The 21,588-nt window shown below is 42.1% G+C and overlaps 1 protein-coding gene across 1 annotated transcript in view; it reads left to right on the forward strand.

Moving 5' to 3' along the window:
- RASGRF2 (Ras protein specific guanine nucleotide releasing factor 2) overlaps positions 1-21,588 on the forward strand; it is a 257,405-nt gene that overhangs the window by 51,056 nt on the left and 184,761 nt on the right. The gene's annotated exons all lie outside the window — the stretch shown is intronic.

A 21,588-nucleotide genomic window follows, 5' to 3' on the forward strand; every position in this document is an offset into this window, starting at 1 on the left:
AGGTGGGGAGGGCAGATGGCTCTGTCTGTAAACATTGCACACTTGTTTGTGCTGGGGGATGAGCCGGAGTGGTGTTACCTGGAGAAAGGAGGGCCATTTTCTTAGCACACAGGTGCCTTCCATTTGCTAAGCTCAGTGCTCCCATTGCCCAAAGAAAAGGCCCTCCAGATTTGACTGCCGGAGGGCTTTTTCTTCTTTTTCTGTCCAGCTGGAGGGCCATTGTCTAAATTGCACTAAGGCACACTATATTGTCTAATAGTGGCTTGATTTCCACGGTCTGTAGGAAGGAGGTGAGCTCCTTCATGCCCACAGTTTCATGGCCAACTCAGAGTCTGTTCTCGGAGTCCCAAGGATCCTCCTGACTGTTCCTGTACACTTGTTGCCTCTGGAAGGAGTGGGAAGGGAACTCTAGCCACAAGCAGTTAGGACCCCCATTGCTGGGCCAAAGAGTTCTGAGGCTGGGGCTCCGGTCTGCTGGGGGCATTGCCGTTCCCTGGCTGGTTGCACCAGCAGCTCTTCATGGTAGTGGTCCTGTTTTAATGAGCAGGGCTGTGGGTCCAGGTGCAAGCCTGGTGGGGGCTGGGATAGGGGCTTGGCAGGGCGCTGCTCTGTTCCCCAGGCCAGCCCTATGCGGGTCGTGTAGCCAGTCACGGCCCGCACCTGTCGCCCCAGCCTGAGCTCTGAGCTCCCTGACACTCTGGGCCTCTCTTCGTTGTTGGCTCTTCCTACTTCCCAGCTAGATTTTCCCTTCCCGTGGGCTGACTGGCTGGCATGCCCCTCATCCTGGTGACTTCTAACCTCTATTCTGTGGGCATTCCTTGGTGTGACTCTAGGAAAGAGGGGAGTTCAAATTTCCATCATACGTTAAAAGTGCTGACTTACTACATGAAGGTTCACACGGGGTGAGCTGCGTAAGCTCGGGTAGGTGATGGTGCTTCGGTAGGTTGGAGAAGTTTATAAATCAGACTAGAGCATGTCAAGGCCCAGACTGTGCATTTCCAACAAGCTTAGGAAGACCTCATCAGGGTTCTCACACTCAACAGGACCTTTTCTACCTTTTTCCAGTTTTACCTCAAAGTCCCACCTTACACACCCCTTTATATTTTATTTTATTTTATTAATAGAGCTATTTCTGGTCTGTCTGTTTGCTTTGCTATCACTGAGATGTGTATTAATACACATCTGAAGAACCTTTTCAACTATCGAATGTGTTCCCAGGATACTATCTATGAAAGCAAAATAGTTGCTTTTATTTTGAAAATGTTTTTCTTCTTAAATTATGCAAGGATGTTTAAATTTTACAGCAATATTTTGAGCACCTGTAGTTTACACAGAAACTTTACCAGGGAAGGTGTCTGTTAACCCGTCTAACAACTTCGATGTGAATTCTGGAGGCAGAAGGCCCTTAGATAAGTTAAGTGCTTCCATGGGTAAATTTAAAGGCTGGCGGACCTTGCAGACAAGGGGATGACTCTCAGGTGGGATGTCCGGGGAGGAAATCCCTATTAGGATGTTCATAATGCAGTCTTCCACACGAGTACCTGCCACATTGCTTCCCAACCTCTCCATCACACCCCCTCCCCTAAGCCGCATCCTGGACCAGAGAACTCCCATTGCCTTTAACAGAGAGAATAGAACTCTTTGCACACATGCATGTGTGTGCGTGCGTGCACGTGCACGCGCGTGCACGCACGCACACACACACACACACACACACACACACACACAGAGGCTGAGAGAGAGAGACTGATTGAGACTGAGAGACCAAGACCCGCAGTAAAGGCAATACTGTCCCTGGAAGGACCCTGCTTCTTAGATCTGAATGTTCCCTTTGGTGTTGAGGCTGCAGGAGGGATGGTCTCCCCAGCCCCACCCTGGGGCACCCGTGGCCTTCATGCCTGTGAGACATATGTCGCAGGGAATTTCTTGAGGGTTTCTGCAAGTTAATCCAATGTAATCTAGTATCTGCTCCACTTTGTTTCTGGTTAATAAAGCGAAGACTAGCGTTCTGATTTGCAGAGGAGAATAAGAGGGAGGTACAGCCAGGGGCTTACTTTGAAAGAGAGAAGAAACTTCAACAAAATAGAAAGGAATTGGTTCTAGGATAAGCTTCAGAGTAAGTTATAAAGATGATCATCCCATTTCAGGCTTCTTGATGGTTTTAAGGGAGACTTAAAATATAGACTAAGCTTCATGAGGAAAAATACATGTCACTATTTTCAGCCTTTTTTGAAAGTTCGTTCTGAATTTTCTTCATCTCTGCCTCATTTCAAAAAGAATTTGATACAGCCTGTCTTAGTCTGTTTGGGCTTAAGTATCAAAAATACCACAGACTGGGTGGCTTATGAATGACAGAAATTCACTCCTCACAGTTCTGGAGGCTGGGAAGTCCAAGGTCCTGACGGATTCGGTGTCTGGTGAGACCCACTTCCTGGTTCACAGACGGCTAACTTCTTGCTATGTCCTCACATGGCAAAGGGGTGAGGGAGCAATTTGGTGTCTCTTTTATAAGACACCAGTCCCATTCATGAGGCTCCATCCTCATGACCTAATCACTTTTTTTTTTTTTTTTTTTACGGTATGTGGGCCTCTCACTGTTGTGGCCTCTCCCGTTGCGGAGCACAGGCTCCGGACGCGCAGGCTCAGTGGCCATGGCTCACGGGCCCAGCCGCTCCGCGGCATGTGGGATCTTCCCGGACCGGGGCACGAACCCGTGTCCCCTGCATCGGCAGGCGGACTCTCAACCACTGCGCCACCAGGGAAGCCCCTAATCACTTCTTAAAGACCCCATCTCCAAGTACCATAACACTGAGGATTAGGTTTTGACATGGATTCTGGGGTGGGGGGACATAAGCATTCAGTTTATTGCACAGCCCACAAAGATACACCCACAGAGATTAAAAATAAAATAAATTATATAAGGAGATGGAAAGAAAAGAAGCTAGGAATAGGGTCAGCACAAAAAACATTTCCTCAAAGATGCCATTCACTAATTAGAAGTGAGCTACAGATTTGGCTGAGAGCGTCCAGACTCCCTGAGTCAGTGATAAGATGCACTGTGGCCCTAAGATTAATGCTCAGCAGTTTTCCCTGTGCTTAGACTCAAAAGAAACACCTCATAAAGGGAACGTTGTATGTGTAGTAAACTACGCTTTTACCAGCATTCCTCAAATAAATGGTGGAGTGTTTTGTGGGGCTGTTTTTCAAAAGGTCCTTCGATACAGGCTGATGGCATATATATGCATAATTTAGTGAAGACCTTTTTACAAGGGCCCCAAATGATGAAGTGTAAGTATACAGCTCTTTGACTGCTTCCAGGGATAAAATGATCAAGTCTGGAGAAATGGATGGACGCATATCCATTATGCAGTCTTCCATGAGTGTTATTTTGCTCAACGGAGCTATATTTGGAAAAATGTTAAGTTAAATTGCTTAAAAAGGGAAGAAACTTTGTGACTAAAGCTTTCTCTAGCAGAAAGTCATCAACTTTAATATCAGGGAAAGTTTATACAAAATAGATTAAATCCAGTGGCTGCTACTGATCACTCAGTTGCCTGATTTGTATAGTGAGAGGTTTAAATATATCATCAAGGTTCCTTTTGTCTTGAAAGTCCTCTGTATTAGCCTAGGTCTTGGCAAGTAAGAGCTGATATTCTCACACTGGGTAATTGAGGGGCGGTCAGTAAAGAGACTACTTACAAGGGTGGAGGCAGGGTTTTGGGAACCAGCAGAGCATAGTGTAGGGCCCAGGGGTAGCTGGAGCAGGGAGCCCTTGGCACTTCTAGGCCGGAAGGCATGAGGGGAGGAAGTGGTTATAGAAACTGGAGAGATTAGCTTTGCGGAACTACTTGACAAAAGCTGTAGAGGGTTGCAACCAGTCGTGGTAGAGAGTTGAGCTCAGCTTCACTCTTTCCCCCTCCCATCTCTGGATGGTGGCCACTGTGGGCCAAACCCAGTGAAAGGCTGGAGGGTTTCTGTATACCTCAGCTTCCAGGAGCACAGAGCGGGGTGAAGAAGAGTGGAGTCGGGGAGGGGAAAATAGAAGACATGCAGCACTTGCGGTAACTTCGCGTTCCTAAACAAATGCTTTGATTTTCCTCAAGGTAAAGAAATTCTGTCTTTGTGTTGTCTCCACTCAGGACCTTACCTCTGGTTTACTGCTGTAGCTCCAGGGCTTAACCCAGGACCTGGTCTCTGGTAGAGTTCAGTGAATAAAGGGCCCCTGGGCAGTGACGGGCACGGTAAGTAAGTGGCAACAATCAAATTGCAGAGGCGAAGAAATAAAACAGGCGTGAGCTGACGGCTTTGTCAGATTTCTGAGAGTCTATGTTGTCCTGGTCCTAATGAATCCTATGAGAATAGTTTTTGGACTGCAGGACAAAAATAAAACCTTCAAAAAATTTCATTTGCTGCTTTCATCTTTATAGTGTTGGAGAAAATTCAATTTCTGATCCATAAATCTCACAGATGAATGACAAGATGGCACTGTGGCCTTGCCTCTGTGACAGGCTCTGTTGTGAAAAACCCCCCTCTTAGCTAGTATTCACTGATGTGATAGCTTGAAGCAAAATCAGCTGTGCCACAAAAATGTTGTGATTTGAAGTCAAGTATGGGAATATACTCTCCTGAGGGAATTATAGTGGATTTTCCTCCAGCTTCTCAAACAATAGTACATTTTTCAAAAAGTTCAATTGGAGTATAGTTTATATACAGTAAAATTCATCCATTTAAAGTATACATTTCCATGAGTTTGGGCACATGCATACAACTGTGTAGTCACAACCACAATCAAAATATAGAATATTTTATCACCCCAGAAAGTTTGCTTGGGCCCCTTTGTGGTAGATCCCTGTCTGAAGTCCTGGCTCTGGGCAATTTCTAATGATTTTTGTCACTGTAGCTTTGCCTATTGTAAAATTTTATATAAATGGAATCATATATAGAGTGTAGCATTTAAAGTTTAGAATCAGCATTTCAATTTTTTACGAAAAAGTCTCCTGGGGTTTTTATTATATATTTGTGTTTACATGTTTATACAAGTTAATATTTACCCAAGTAAACACACAGTTAAAATGATCTGAGTAGTGTAAAAAGACTTAAAATGAAAAGACAAGTCTACCGCCCACTCTTTCTCATTTCTAATCCCACTTCAAGAGCTCACAGCATCTAACTGTGTCTGCTTTTCCTGCTTCTGGAGGTTTTAATTAATATACAAACCGCTGTTTCTTGACAGTATTGTTGGGGAGGAAGGAATTTCCCTCTACCCTTCTAGGTTCTTCTGGCTGGCCTAAGAATTAAATAGACATGAGACAGATTAACAGGAGAAAATCGGACAAAAGTTTAATAACATGTATACATGGGAGAGACCCAGGAGAGCTGAGTAACTTGCCAAACTGGCCAAAATCCTTACCTTAAATCCCATCTTCAGCTAAAGACAAAAGAGGATGTTGTGGGTAGTGCTTTGGGACTTCAGAGGGGAAGAAGGCAGTTCACATGGAGATAGAAAAGCAACTGTTTGGTAAATAAATGTTTGCTGGACTATACGGAGACAATGGGATGCAGAGTGGACTCTGGTCTCTCGGCCCTGCTGAGTTTCCCTAGTGCATATTCTTTGCAGGTATCTCTGGTAAGCTCTATTCTGGAAACAGGTCCTCTATCTAAATGCTTTTAGGCAGTGAGGGGGAAGGTCAAAGTTTTTTCTTGAGTCTTTTGGGCCTTGATTGTTTTCACCTCAAAATAATCTGCATTGCCAAATGTCTTCAAAGACATTTTGGGGTGACACCTTTTGCTCCCCAACAGTGAGAGATGATGATTTCACTCATTACTTTACCTCCTCTACTCTTCCCCTGTCTCTCCCCTCCTCCCGATAGATATTAGTCAAATCACTATTTTTATTGCCTCTGTTGCTTACCTTTGAACCAGATATTAGTCAAATCACTGTTTTTATTGCCTCTGTTGCTTACCTTTGAACCTTAAGTGCTTATTCTTGGTTTTATACCTTAAATTAAACTAAAATGTTAAAGAAGAAAGTAATTACAATTCTTGGACTCAGTAGACTGTCCTTTATGTAAAATAACTGCATAAATGATAAATTTCAGGGTTGGGGGTCAGGCATGACCAGTTAAGTTACTTTGCCGTAGTGAGTGTGTGTATTGATATGATTCACTTTTGTTTCAGTCATATACTACGGGGTCTCCAACCCCCGGGGCTTCGGTCTGTTAGGAACCGGGCTGCACAGCGGGAGGTGAGTGGCGGGCAAGCAAGGGAAGCTTCATCTGCCGCTCCCCATGGCTCCCCATGGCTCGCATTACCGCCTGAACTATCCCCCGCACCCCGTCCATGGAAACATTGTCTTCCACGAAACCGGTCCCTGGTGCCAAAAAGGTTGCGGACCACTGATCATTACAAAACAGCTAAATGAGACCTTTGATGTTAAAAACGTAATTTGTGTTAGAGAAAATTCAGAAGGAAATTGCAGAGACTTGGGAAAAGCTGTGTTTGTTTCACTTCTTTGGTGCACACGGGGTCAGTAAAGTGAACTAAGAAGGAAGTTTCCTCTTTCTAGCAAGAACATGAAATTTAAAATGAGGCACATGATAAGAATTAGCTAACAGGGGCTTCCCTGGTGGCGCAGTGGTTGAGAGTCCGCCTGCTGATGCAGGGGACACGGGTTCGTGCCCCGGTCCGGGAGGATCCCACATGCCGCGGAGCGGCTGGGCCGGTGAGCCATGGCCGCTGGGCCTTTGCATCCGGAGCCTGTGCTCCGCAACGGGAGAGGCCACAGAGGTGAGAGGCCCGTGTACCGCAAAAAAAAAATAAATAAAAATAAGCTAACAAAGATTTTACAGCTAAAGACTCCTCTTATATTGGCAATTAATCGAGTTGAAACATTCTTAGCCAATGTTACAAAAAACCTTTCAGAGTAATATTTATGAACACAAGAATACTTTCTTTGTAATTCTATAAACAATCATCTTTGAGATGTTAAAAGGAGATTCTGACTGTTTTCCTCAGTTATGAGGAGCTGCAGGCGCAGATAGGGTAGTTTACTAATTTACCTTCTCAAAGTCTTCTTTGGAAGCTGTCAGATTTGACTTCATCATCTGACATCTGGCATCCCATTTGTGGGTCAGACTTCTCCACGGACTCTGCAAACTACAATGTCTTCACCAAGCAGAAGGTCTCTTCTACGCTTAAGGATACTATTGACTCTCACTAAAGGCAAGAATGAAGAGACTTCGGCATACAAGAGCAAACCCCTCTTACAGCAACATCAATCTCAAGAAATTTGTTTAGTTAAGTCTAACAACAGCAAAACAACAACAAAGTATGATCTCAGTGAGGCCCAGACAACCATTTTTCTTTCTTGGTGTATTTATCGAGGGAAGATGGCTAAAGTGGGAATTCTGAAATGCTGAAACAGCAATAGCTTCACATATCATGGAACTCATTTGTTTTGTCACAAAATGCAAAAATTTCAGTAGTTCATACAGAAGTGAAACTCAAAGCACAGGAGAAAAATGGCTAGTATTTCCCTTTAAAGTTGTCAAAGCTTTGATGTCTCCATTGAGAACAGCTGCATCTTTAAAATAGGAAGATGACTGTGGGAACATAGCATAAGAACTGGTGCTGGAGAAGAGATTTGAATGACTGGAACAAGAAGACATTCTGTTTGCTGAGCTATTTCTTCCAGAAGCTGAAATTCCCAGGGGAAGGTGCTCACATGTTGGGCAAATAAGGCCTGAGGTAACCTTTCCACAGTGGTTACCATATTCCAATTTTATAACTCTTAATGATATTTGTAAATTTCTATTTCTTATTTCATCAACTTTTAACAGTACCTCTTGATTCTCTGTTTTCTGCCCTTCTTTCTGCTCTCCTCCCCCAATTTTTACTGTGAAAATTATTATGATTGAAATTATGCATTTGGAAGTTAAATAGTCATCTGCTTTATATATAGGTTGATTTTTGAGAGACAAAAGCTGAAAGTAGGTTTTATTGCAGTATACAGAGTTATACTGTGATTAGATTTCTTTCTCTCTGGTACCAGGGCCACAACTTCTTTGTCTTCAAGAAATAAGTTTAAGGACTTCCCTGGTGGCGCAGTGGTTAAGAATCTGCCTGCCGATGCAGGGGACTCGGGTTCGAGCCCTGGTCTGGGAAGATCCCACATGCTGTGGAGCAACTAAGTCTGTGTGCCACAACTACTCACCCTGTGCTCTAGAGCCCACGAGCCACAACTACTGAGCCTGAGCTCTAGAGCCAGTGAGCCACAACTACTGAGCCTGCGTGCCACAACTACCGAAGCCCATGCGCCTAGAGCCCATTCTCCACAGCAACAAAGAGAAGCCACCACAACGAGAAGCCTGCACACCGCAACGAAGAGTAGTCCCCACTCGCTGCAACTAGAGAAAGCCTGCGTGCAGCAACGAGGACCCAACACAGCCAAAAACAAACAAATACATAAATTTATAAAAAACAAAGAAATAAGTTTAAATAAATTCTCTTTCCAGTATACTTAGCACATTTGGCCACATTTTAATGGGTTTCATATTTGCACCATGAATTTCTTTTGCATTTTCCCTTCCCTGGATTTCTGTATTGCTTTTTCCATTGAGAGCTGCATAGAATACCTTCTATGCCCACCCTTGTACACCCACTTTCCACTCTTCTTTAACCTATACTCTCTGCTTGTATGCATTGAATCAACAGACTACCATGCCTGATGACTTCTAGTTGGGTTCAGCCAGTAAGGAGCCCAACAGGAGATAGGCATGTGGATAAAGAATACTGCCTGCCATTTCAATAAACGATGACTGTAGACCACCATCAAACTATCAGCCCCAGCAGCTGGTCCCCGACAGTGCACCCTGAGGGGGATTCAGGATGGAAAAAAACAGGATACTGACCCTAGATAGTTAAGGTGTATATAAAAGGAATAATTTTTATAAGACCAGACTCTTGCATCTGCCCATACATAGAAAAGCACTAAAATCATCAATTGAGATATCTGTTTTTTGTGATTAGCAGTAATCTTTTGATGTTTGACTACATGTTTTTTCAGCAAAAACTCCTATATATCCTGGCCTCTCCCTTACCTCTTTGGAACAGTTCCTCAGAGCTATCTGAGAGGTTGTCTCCCAAGCTGTTGTCCTCAGTAAGATCCCTGAATAAAATGTAACTCTCAACTTTTAGGTTGTGCATTGTTTTTTTTTTGTGTGTGGTTTTTTTTTTTTTTTTCAGTCGACAGGCAGGCGTGGGGAGAATTAAGTCAGTATATGCATTCCGCTGGATCCCTCTCTGCGAGATTGCCTCAGTCCAGCTACATACTTCTACTAAAGGTCACTTTTCCTTTTAAGGTAGCATCCTTGCAGACTCCCTACCTTTTTGATTTGGGTAAATACTAACTCCCCTTGTCCCTTAAGGCTTGGAGAGGGATGATAGTCTCACTGATTTTTGCACCCCAGTTACTGCACTCTCTTCCTCAGTTTTGTAAATGTACTCTAAATTATCCTAATCTGAGGGTGCCACTGGTTTCCTGTTGGTATCTAACTGATGCAGTGAACTCTTCCTAGTAAAAGTTTAAGTGTCAAGGGCATATCTGACTTTATCCAGTGCTGGATTGTCAAAACCACACAGACGCCTCTGATGGCATGGGCCTGGTGTTTGAATGCAGCAGATTTCATAGGGTACATTGTCTTGGTGGTGCTCTGTGCAATCTGCATGTTATGACTGAACAAAGAAAGGCTTTGTTCAATTTGAGTCTCTTCAACGTGGTGTAAAAAGCACAGATAACTACAACCAGCGATGTTGTTGGCTAGCTGAATTCGAACAGAGCTGCAGCCCTGACACTCTGTCATCTTGGCCAAGACCAAGAAGACCACAGACGAAGCCAGGACAACATGCCTAACTGGACATCAGCTGCTTGCTGCTGCACCTCGCAGCCTCTGTAACTATGGAGCTAGGTGCTTCAGAAATGAGATTAACGGGCTTCCCTGGTGGTGCAGTGGTTGAGAGTCCGCCTGCCGATGCAGGGGACATGGGTTCGTGCCCCGGTCCGGGAGGATCCCGCATGCCGCGGAGCGGCTGGGCCCGTGGGCCATGGCCGCTGAGCCTGCGCGTCCGGAGCCTGTGCTCCGCAGCGGGAGAGGCCACAGCAGTGAGAGACCCACATACCGTAAAAAAAAAATGAGATTAACATATACACACAACTATATATAAAATAGATAACCAACAAGGGTCTACTATGTAGTACAGGGAACTATACTCAAAATTTTGTACTCAAAACTATACTCAAAACCTATAAGGGAAAAGAATCTGAAAAAGAATATATATATAGTGTTTATCTATTTATTTATTTATATGTATAACTGAATCACTGTGCTGTATACCTGTAACTAACATGACATTGCAAATCAACTATACTTCAATAAAAAAAAAAAAAGATGAGAACCCGTGAGTGGTGAGGGAGGTGACTTGTTGCATGGCTGAGTTGTGCACCAGTGAGTGCTGTCACAGTTATTTTATATTTTTCTCATTTCCTGTTTAAATAGATTGGGCATATCTACCAGACTTAAGGCTGCATGCAGCCTTAGTTAAGAAGCACTGTTCTAAAGAGATTGAGATGATATTTGTGATCCAACAGGCTGTTTTTCTTTGTTGTTGTTCTGTCTTCACCCCTGGGAAATACAATTGTTAACCCAGTCAATAACCTTCCAGCAGCAGTCTTTTTTATTAGATTTGTGAATGAAGCTGGTCTTTGTTACACAGGTCTTCTCTAGTATAATTTTAATCAAGGATAAGATACTCTGAGCTAATGATGGGCTTGAGTGGGGAGTTATCTGCCTTTGTTGGGCTTCTCTGCTGTGTAAATTTGGATTCACTGCAGGAGCCCACAGCTTTCAGGTGTACTACTTGGTATCCCTGAAAAATGTATCCCTGCAGCCTTGGTATGTTTTATTCTTTTTACACTTGAGCATCTCAGTTTTCACTGCCATTTTAGGGCCCTCTGACTTAGTCTGTTTGGGCTGCTATAACAAAATACCACAGACTGGGTGGCTTATAAACAACAGAAATTTATTTCTCACAGTTCTGGAGGCTGGAAAATCCAAGATCAAGACCCCGGCAATTGGGTGTCTGGTGAGAGCCTGCTTCCTGGTTTATAGAAGGCCATCTTCTCACTGTCCTCACATGGTGGAAAGAGTGAAGGATCTCTCTGGGTTCTCTTTTTATAAGAGCACTAATCCCATTCATGAGGACTCCACCCTCATGCATTAATTACCTCCCAAAGGCCCCGCCTCCTAATTTCTTCTCATTGGGCGTTAGGACTTAACATATGAATTTTGGGGGAACACAAACATCTAGTCTATTTGTACCCTCAGACCTCATTCTTTTGGGACCACAAAGATGCTCCTTGGTACTCTGAGGGTCAAGGATACCCTCCTTCTTGAGCACGGGTGCTACCCCTGGGCAATTAAAGGGTATGATGTGGATGTTTGATGACCAAAGGGCTTTCACAGACATACACATGTACTGTTCTTTTTTGAAAAGGCAGAGCAGCTACCTCATGACACCTAATTTTACCCTGATTTGTATTTATTTACTTGTTTTCTTGCCTCTGTTTTGCTGTAGGATTGTAACCTCCTTGAGGGCTGAGAAAAAGAGTTTCTCATCTTGATAGACAAACAGTTCCCAGTATGGTTTTGGCTGTATGGTAGACACTTAGAAGCCTGTGTTAGGTCGAAGGGAAATCTGGCCTTCTCCTCGCCTGCTGGTTTGAACAGGGTCTTCTCTTCCGTGTCCTCTTGAACTGTGACAGAATTGGTGGCCTCTTAGGAATGGGAGAAAAGTGTCCATTCATTTTAGTTGGAAATGGGTTCATCTGTTCAGTTTATCTATGAAGACACATCTATATGTGGCATTAGATAATTTGGTTACCACTGTGGTTTTTAGCAAATGGCTTTGCATCAGTAGTCCAGTTGGCAAACTACTGTATATATTCAGTGCAAAGCATGTTTTCAAGAAGAATATCAACCAACTTTTCCTTCTAGTTTTGCTTTGTTGGAGGAAGTAAAAGTGGCATATTTAGCATTTAACAACTCTTCCTATTTATAGAGGGGGAGTAGTTATCAAATTTGTCAACATCATTTTCAGGGCTTTATTTTTTCTCTGCAATACGTTTAATTATTTATTTGCTTTTCTTTCCCGCATTTATATTCTGGATACTGGATTTAGTACTATGATTTGATCCAGGTATTTACTAAAATAGCTAGGTGGCTATTGAAATGCCATTCATTTGCTACCTGTTTTAAATGATCGATCATGGGAAAAAAAACTATAACTGAGGAAGAGTTAAGGAACATATGGACAATATCTTGTGGTGACCTATTCATTCTTAATATTTTCTGTGACTCAGAAGATGCAGTTTTGTCATTGTAAACAAGTGATTATGTGATATTAAAATGAAGGGACTGTAATTACTGCTGGATAAATTTGCATCTTCAGAAGAAGTAAAAAAAAAAAAATCTTAGTGTACCTTTACTTAGTAACAGTCTAGATTTTAAAATATATTAGTTCCTGTGGAATATCCAGATCATGTAAATAAGAGTATTCATTGTGTAGACCTGGAAATTTTGTTATTAAGCCATTTTTTTCCCAGGATTTTGCAAGATGTTATCTCACTAGATAGAGTGAAATGGAATATTTAATCATAGAATTATCATTTTCCCCAACAATAAGTTATCAGCATTATGGTACATTTATTATGACAGGTTTGGCAAGCATCGTAGCAGACCTGACTCTGACCATTCGTCCACTTATGGACGGGAGCCACTTTTTTTTTTTTTAAGCGGTGCGTGGGCCTCTCACTGTTGCGGCCTCTCCGTTTGCAGAGCACAGGCTCCGGACGCGCAGGCTCAGCGGCCATGGCTCACGGGCCCAGTCGCTCCACGGCATGTGGGATCTTCCTGGACCGGGGCACGAACCCATGTGCCCTACATCGGCAGGCGGACTCTCAGCCACTGCGCCACCAGGGAAGCCCTTGTCCTAGGTCTTTGAAGAGAGTCCTGGAGGTAACAGTTGGGGCTTCACCTAGAGAGGGGCTCATGTAACTTTAGAGCAGTGGTGCTAACAGGGTGCCAGGTGTATGCATCCCCACCCTCCGGTTTAAGAATTCCTGCCTGAAAGTAGAGTGCCTACTGCAGAGCTGCTGGTGAAATGACAGCTGGGAGCTGACATGTGTGCTTGTGTTTGTGTTAATGTTGGCAGGCAGGCTGGTCAGAGGCTCAGAGCATTTAAGGTTCTCTGGGATGATTTGAGGCCTGTAGCCAGAATAAAGCTCTCATTTGCTGCTGAGCTCTAAACACAATGAGCAGTTTCCTGTCATTGAACAGGGGAGAGAAAATAATGCTCAGCTACTGAGTTTTAGATGTTCTTAGATTTCAGGTCTCCTCCTTGATTTGAAACCAGATACGGTTTGGCACGTTACTTCTTGCACGCCCTTTTGTTTCCGGGCAGTGATTGACCTACTGATCATTTCCCAGTAAGTTCATGGACTTTCTGTGAGTAAGAAGTGGGGCAAACAGCTAAGAGGCTGTTTTGGGTGTGGTGTGAGGCCATGAGGCTGCATGTCCAGTCCAATAGCAACATTCCACCAGCTGGCTTGTGAGTGAGAACCACTGGACACCTAACTACTTGGTTAAACCATTTGAAGCAGATTCATTTCTTACATCTTAATAATGTATTGTTCTTTAAAGCAGGTGGCTCTCTTGGCTGGCTTTTTCCACAGGATGGTATATGCAGCTGTTTAATTTGGGTCATTTCATCAGTTGAAATGGCTCTGGAGACTTTACCATCTTAACAGATAGAGGCAGGAGTTCCAGAGCTTGGGTAGCATAACCAATAGCAGGGCAGCAAATATGGAAGAAGTATAAATGCCCTGATTGAAATCATAATCTACATAGATGATTGTTTTCTCCTCAATATGACGTCATCAGTATTCTTTACTTGGAACAGAAGTGCAGTGCCTGCTGATAAATTTTTAGTATTTGTTTTCAGCTGCACTCATCCCCACAGTGAATTTTAAAACAATTCAGTTTCCCCCAATTTCCCATCCCCTACCCGCCAGCCCTGGGCAACCACTAATTTACTTTCTGTCTCTATGGATTTGCCTATTCTGGACATTTGATATAAATGGAATTATGTATATGTAGTCCTTTGTGACTGGCTTCTTTCACTTAGCACAATGGTTCAAGCCTCATCCTTGTGTGTATATAGCATGTATCAGTACTTCATTCCGTTTTATGGCTGAATAATATTCCATTTCATGGATATACCACATTGTTTATCCATCCATCAGTTGATAGATATTTGAGTTGTTTCCACTTTTTGGCTGTTATGAATAGTGCTGCTGTGAACATTCATATATAACTTTTTGTGTAGACATATATTTTCCTTTCTCTTGGGTATATACCCAGGTGTGAAGAGACATGATTTTCTGCACTGCTTTTTTCTTCCTATCTGGGAAGGGGAAGGGGCACTTTCCTTGGTGAAGTAGGCTCAGTGTTGGAGAGAACATTGATTAGGAGGCAGGAACTGTGGGTCAGAGTTCTAGGTCTGCCCCGACTGGCTATTTGTTAGGAAATTCACTGTTTCCTCAGCTGTACAATGAGGTACTTTTTTATCAGACAATCTTTAAGGTCCCTTCCAAGTTAAGAAAAAAATTTCCTGAGTGATAATAAAAGGTTTTCAAGATAGTTTCAAGGAAACTATTTCCAGTGAGATCTAAATAGCAAACCACACCCCCGCTGAAGTCCCTAGATGCTATATTTTGTTTCCTAGTTTGAAAAAAAACTTGGACTTTAATATGTAATTAGTTAGTTAAATGTTTGTATGTTTTTCCAATAAAAACAAATAAATGCTCCTTAAAAAACTGGATGACCATGGAACCCAAATTACTTAAATTTGTATTACCCAGTGACATCTACTTTAACGTCTTGGGGTATTTCCTGTTATTTTTTTTCCACTTTAGGTTATTTTGTTGTTTACTGAGCTGTAATCACACTCGGTTCACAGTTTTCTGTTGGGGTCCTATTTTGATGGCCCTTTAGGCTTTTCTTGATTCCACTTCGATGCTTCTTACTCTGACTGAAGGGCCCTTGAAAGTGGCAGTTTCTCGATTTAAATGGTTTTCTGAAACCGTCAACAGTTTTGAGAGTGGAAAGGTGTTCCCAAAAGTGTGTTCCGGTCAGAGTAGTCAGTAGAAAGATGTCCACAGTAGATGGGGATGAGGCTGCAAAATGAGTTAAAATCAATAGTTTCATACCCCGGAGCAGCTAATCCATTTCCTCTTCTTGTACTTTGACTGATTAGATGCCATCAAAATCATGTGCTTTTTTTTTTTTCACAAATTACATTATTTGTTCAAAACGTTTCTGATTGTGGTTTCAGGTAGACCAGTTCTTCCCAGAAAACATGCTCCCAAGATCCTTTCCCTTGTTGGAAGGAAAGGTGAACTTGAGTTTCCTTTTGCCTACTTGCTGGTTTTCAAGCTCAACAACTTGAAAATTTACACTGACCTTTTCTGGTTCCTGAGAGATGGTTCTGTACAGTGAAGCAGGCCCTTCTTGCCTGGGGCGCAGAGGTCCCTTCCTTCCCCTGGACCTTTCTCAAGCTGGGCCCTGAGGCTGGAGCAGCCCCTCCCCTCTGGCACCACACACCTTCTGAGAGGGTCGGTTCCCGGGATGCCCCCGCTGCGTACTGCGGTGGAAGTTAGCTGGGCAGACACTCCCTCACTTTTTCTTTTTCCCTTTTATTTTTAACTTGTGCCATCAAACTCAACTTTCTCACGGTATTCTTTTGGTTACAGTAAATACTGTTTTGTATTTATTCAATCAGCATTATGGAGCCCTTACTATATGTCAGGCACTAGGATTTAAGAGATCAGAGTCACAGTTCTTGTTTTGTTGAAATTTAGTACTGTAATACAGACTTCTTAAAAATCTGGATAAAAAAAATCTGGCTGGAAAATGTGAAAAAAATCATAAGTGCTGGATTTTTTTTAACCTTTAAGAACCTGGTTTGAATGGATACAGAGACTTTCTGCAGAAGGTTGTGTATGACAGCCGGGTTAATTCTTATGAAATACAGCTTTTATTATCTCATGGTTCCAGCCCAAGAAAATATAATAAATCACTATTGCCTATGGAATAAAATTTATTTTCTGTGGTTTATGTGGCTCTTTAAAATCTGATAAATTGTTGCAACCTTACAACCCTTCTGTTAGGGGGTTGTGTTCCTTTCCTCCTCTGAGGTTATCACCAATGGACCATGTGTAGAAGAATATCCAGTCAAATGAGAGACAAAGGCCGATTTATTAATCTGGGTGCACCTCAGCCCCTGACTACATAGGACAGTGTGGCCTGAGCTTGGCATTGAAAGAGGAGCTTCCTATTTCCCTTGTGTACTCAGGCCCTGCAAATAAAGAGCAGGGCAAACCCAAATTTGTTAGTGAAAATAGCTTCATGAACATAAATTCTTTACGTGGAAGAATTCAGGTAATTTTCACAATAACTCTGTGAGGCAGGTGTAACAATCAGCCACATTTTTAGATGCAAAAATTGAAAGACAGAGACATTGAGCAACTTGCCTAAGGATATGTAAGTGCATAAGGGACATCAAGGGGACTTGAACCCAAGGAGTCTGGCATCAGGACCGGAAAAGTCAACCCTCAGGATCACCCGCCTCTCCATGATGACTGCTAACCTTACTCCCCTAACTGCAGGTACAACTGAGAGAGAAGGGTAACTGCCTGTTGTTCTTCAAAGCAGTGACCCCACCGTAGAGGAGACCAGCCCACTGAAATGCTGAGCAAGCAGATCAGATGGGGCATCCTTGTTTGGGAGGGGGTGAGTAGGACGTGGAGACGTGACTGGAAAGAGCAACAGAAGTGTCCACATCCCTTGGCAGTGGCAGTAATGGAGAGGTTCTAAAGGCCCCGAACTTCCCCAGGAACATCTAATAAGAGACCTCTGCCTCATTTCTGCCAGTTTCTTCACACTTACTCTTCCCGTCTTCTGCACTGTCCTTTCTGGATGCTCTAGTCCCCTGGGACTTGGCCTTGGGGAGCGACTTATTTGTATTTTGATGTCTGTGCACTGATCTCCTATAGCATTTATTGTCTTCATCTATAGTAAATATTTTCTAATAGGCCAAAATCAGGATGCATGGTCTGATACACAGGAACAACTGTCTCAAACCTGAAAAAATGAATGATGATGGTTGCCATTTTCATACAACTTATTTTAGCACTTTGACACACCTTACACTGTTATTTAGTCTTACATTGTTATTCAGTTATTTTTTGAGTGCCTAATTTGGCTCTTTAGCTAAATAGTAATGCCCTTAAGACCAGAGAGTGATATGTATGTTTGTGTGTGTGTGTGTGTGTGTGTGTGTGTGCGTGTGTGTGTATAACATACCAGCATGATACTTTCTAAAATAAGGTGGTTGATAAATATTTAGTGGATATCTTCCTCCCTCCTCCTTTCTCTTTTTCCCTCCCTCCCTCCTTTCCTTTTTTATGGCACCTGCTGTCTCTTGGGCTGTTGATATAAAGATTAGAAATGAGGATAGAAATGGTTAGGGTAACCGATAGGAACATTATAAAATTCAGGGGTAAAACTGTGTAGACTTGATAATGTTTGGAAATTTATTTTCTGGACATACCTACTGTCTATCCAGGTTCCAGCCCATCTATTTCTCCTTCCCACGTGGTCCATCCTTTGTGGTGAGTTGGCTCAGCAGAGCAGACCTTTGTGTCAGAGTCCAGGGATTTAGACTCATATGACCTGGCTAGCTTTGCCATGTGTTAAGCTTTCACAGCAGAGAATAGGAAGCAGTGTGTTTGGTTGAATGTGAGTCCATTACTGTCCTGGGCCTACAACTTAGAGCACGTGCCCTGGTGGATTGGGGATGACTGTCATGCTTCTTTAAGCCTATTTCCCTATCTGTAAAATGGGAATAAGTCATGGAGTCATGGTGAGAATTAAATGAGAAAGTACAGAAGGAATCTTAGTACAATGCCTGGCGTATGTTAAGCACTGAATAGATGTTAGCTATTCATATGCCCAGACATGAACATGCAGACATGAACATCATATGCTGCCCAGGTTAGAGAAGCTCCCCTGAGAGTGTCAGCTCCCAGAGGGTAGCTGCTTATAATGTCCAGTTATAGTTTCACGAATGGGGCCACTCAGTTGCTGGAATTGTGGTGTGAGTGTTGTTTGTCGTTTGAGTAGCTGATTATCGTGCCCGTCAGATGCAGCCTTGTGTCAACCTTGGCAAACATGGAGTAAAGATCCCTAAAGAAAATCTAAAAACAAGTTAAAAAAAAAAAACCCAAACTATTCATATCTTTTGTCCACTCTTGAGAATCTCAATCAACGGACTAACTCAATATTCAAATTAAAAATTTTATGTACCAAAATGTTATGAGGAATAATTGAAAACCTTCTAAATGTTTCAAAAATAAGCAAATAGGGCTTCCCTGGTGGCGCAGTGGTTGAGAGTCCGCCTGTCGATGCAGGAAACACTGGTTCGTACCCTGGTCCGGGAAGATCCCACATGCCGCGGAGCGGCTGGACCCGTGAGCCATGGCCGCTGAGCCTGCGCGTCCAGAGCCTGTGCTCCGCAACGGGAGAGGCCACAACAGTGAGAGGCCCGCGTAACGAAAAAAAAAAAAAAAAAAAAAAAGCAAATACATTTAAGTAAACTGTAGTATATCCTCTCTGTGCAATGCTCTACAGGCTTTTATAAATGTTTACCACATTTTAAGTAACATGGAAACATATTTAGGTTATCATGTAACTTGAAAAAAACTGGAGTAACATTGCACATGCAGCATGAGCTCAACTATATTAAACTGGCTTTTAGAAAATAGAATGTATTGAAATACATCAAAGTTTAACAGTGATTGTCTTTGGGTGATGTTGGGATTATGGATAAATTTCCCCCTCTAATTTTGCTTCTCTATATTTTCTGTATTTATATGATTAATGTGATTATTTTCATGTGCAAAAAATAAACTTTTTCAAAAGGGGTAAATAATTTACATAGGTGGTAGACAAAAGCCATGGCATTTGGCTTGTATTTTCACGATGAAAAAAAGAACCAAATGCATAAGGCATAGGCTGAATTACTTGTTATGTCTTCCTCAAAGAGAAATTAGAGTGTGGCATAAACTAAATTAAAGACACCCTGCTTTGGAGAATTTGGGAGAGGTTTAGCTTTTTGAGGAGTTTTGGAGAAGCAGCAACAATGTAAAGCCGTAGCTAATGAACATGTGCATGTGTGAATTTTCTTTTCCAGGACTGAAGTTTGGTATTCTTAGCCATTCTGATTGTGGAGATTTGAGATTGTCGTTTTCTTTTAAATGTCTGACAGCCATAAGCTTTCAGCTATCAACAGATGAGGTGACAATGTATTTTTAATATTAAAAGTCTTTTTTTGGGGAAGAGGCCCAGCAAAACCATCATTAATAGTTCACATTCAGAAAACATTTTGAGCTCCCTTCCTAATCCCGCTCCTTTGGTATTTAATAGCCAGGCATGTCCACCAGATGTGCTCCAAGTCCTTTTATTTACATAAATGTTTCCAGCAATTCATTGTACATTTTTCTGCTTATAAGTAAATGCATACCATATAGCCCTCTTTTTTACGTTGCGATGCTGTAGCATTATTTGTTTTGTTTTAAAGCAGGAAAATGTCTAATTGACCCTGAGTATTTTTCAAATCTTTACCATTCATAGGACTATTTATATTTATGTCTTTAAAGTGTATATGCTCATTATGGCTAATTTGAAAAATGCATAAAGTGTATAAATAAGAAGATAATAATTACTAAGGAGTAACTGCTGTTAACATTTTCATTTTTTTCTCCCTTTTTTTTCATTAACACTTTTTCATAAATGTTAATTCTGTATTCTCTAGCTTGCTTTTATTGACTTTCCTATAAATGTTGGTACATGTAGAACTCATTCTTTTAAACTACTTATTCATGGTTTACTATAATGTATTTAGCTATCCTTTTATTGATAGATATTTAGATTGTGGTCTTTTTCTGGCTCTTAAAACAGTATTGCAATGAACATCTTTGTATGTGCTCTTTGAGTGTTTCTTAGGAAGTAGAATTACTGGATGATGGGATTTGCTTTTACCTTTTCTTCATTTAGTACGTGTTTTCAATATATTTCTTTATCTGTTTACAAACATACATATTATAAATAAATAGATGTTACATATATTTCTTTTTCTTTTAGAGTAAATGGTTAGTTGCATTCCATCTATCGCTCTAAATCCTGCTTTTTTGACTTACTGACCTTTTCCCCTGTCAATGGAAATGTTATAGTGTAACTGAACTTTTACAAGCAGATCCTTAGATATGTGGAGATATGACTGTGAATTTGCCTTCTAGCAACCTAACTTTTAAAAACTTCAAATTTTGTCATTATCTCAAACTTTAGTAAAATTGCAAGAGTAGTGCAAAGAACTCCTGTATGTCCTTTACCCAGATTCAGTAGGTATGAATACTTTGCCCCATTTACTTTCTCTCTCTCTCTCTCTCTCCCTTTCCATAGGTGTAAATTCATAATTTTTCTTTAGCTTATTCATTTGGTTGTGGTGGTGTCTGCCAGAGTTCTTCACCAAAGTTGCTTTTTCCTGTATAATTATTAATAGTTTATGGGGAGATTCATACACGTTTATTTGAGTATCAGCAGTTATTTATTTCTTGCTGAATAGTTTTCCATTGTACTAATGTACCACATTATTATTCACCTGTTGAAGGACATTTGAGATTTTGCTAGGCATGGAGGTGCATCAGCCAGATCCCCCTTCAAAGAAAGAGTTGCTACCCAGCTGCAGGGAGTTGGTCAGCAGACAATCTCTAGCTGTCAGCTCCTTCAGAGTCTACCACAGCTGCAGAGAGCTGCCTTGTCCAAGATTACACTCTTCCTGAAGCAGCCCACATTCAGTGACTGAGTGAGGCAGTGGTATAAAGGTCCAACCATTTCAGCCTGTGGTGAGACAGCTCTGACACACAGTTTTTACTTTTTACCTCCACGGCATCCACCACTGTTACACCAGCACCCCTTTCTCAGCTAATGCCTGTGGCTGCATAGGGGATCCTGTACCACTCAATGAAGGAAAAGGGAAAAGCCCAAGCTTGGGTTGCGGATGGGTCAGCTCCAAATGGCCTTGAAAGACTGTGATGAGAAGTTCTCCCAATGGGTAGACTATCAGACTGTGCCCCTGATCATCCACTTTGTGTGGGAAGAGAAGTGGTCTGAGACTCAAACATATACAAACTTATGGGAAGTGGTGAATGTTCTGGCTGGCATCAAAGACCTGGAAGGAAAAGGATTAGAAGTTTGGGGATAGCAAGACCTGAGTAGAAGCATGTGGATGGACAAATAGGAGTGAGCCCCAAGTGCGACAATCTCTGCAGCATCCACTAGAGAGATTTAAAGACTCTGGATTCTGTTCTATTCTATTTTCCTCTGAAGAGTGTTCATTTCTTATTCTAGCAGGCAG

This window comes from Delphinapterus leucas, chromosome 3 (assembly GCF_059928025.1).
Source record: "Delphinapterus leucas isolate spDelLeu-1000000601 "Yukka" chromosome 3, BTC_Dleu_Yukka2, whole genome shotgun sequence".
In the NCBI taxonomy this organism is placed as follows: domain Eukaryota; kingdom Metazoa; phylum Chordata; class Mammalia; order Artiodactyla; family Monodontidae; genus Delphinapterus; species Delphinapterus leucas.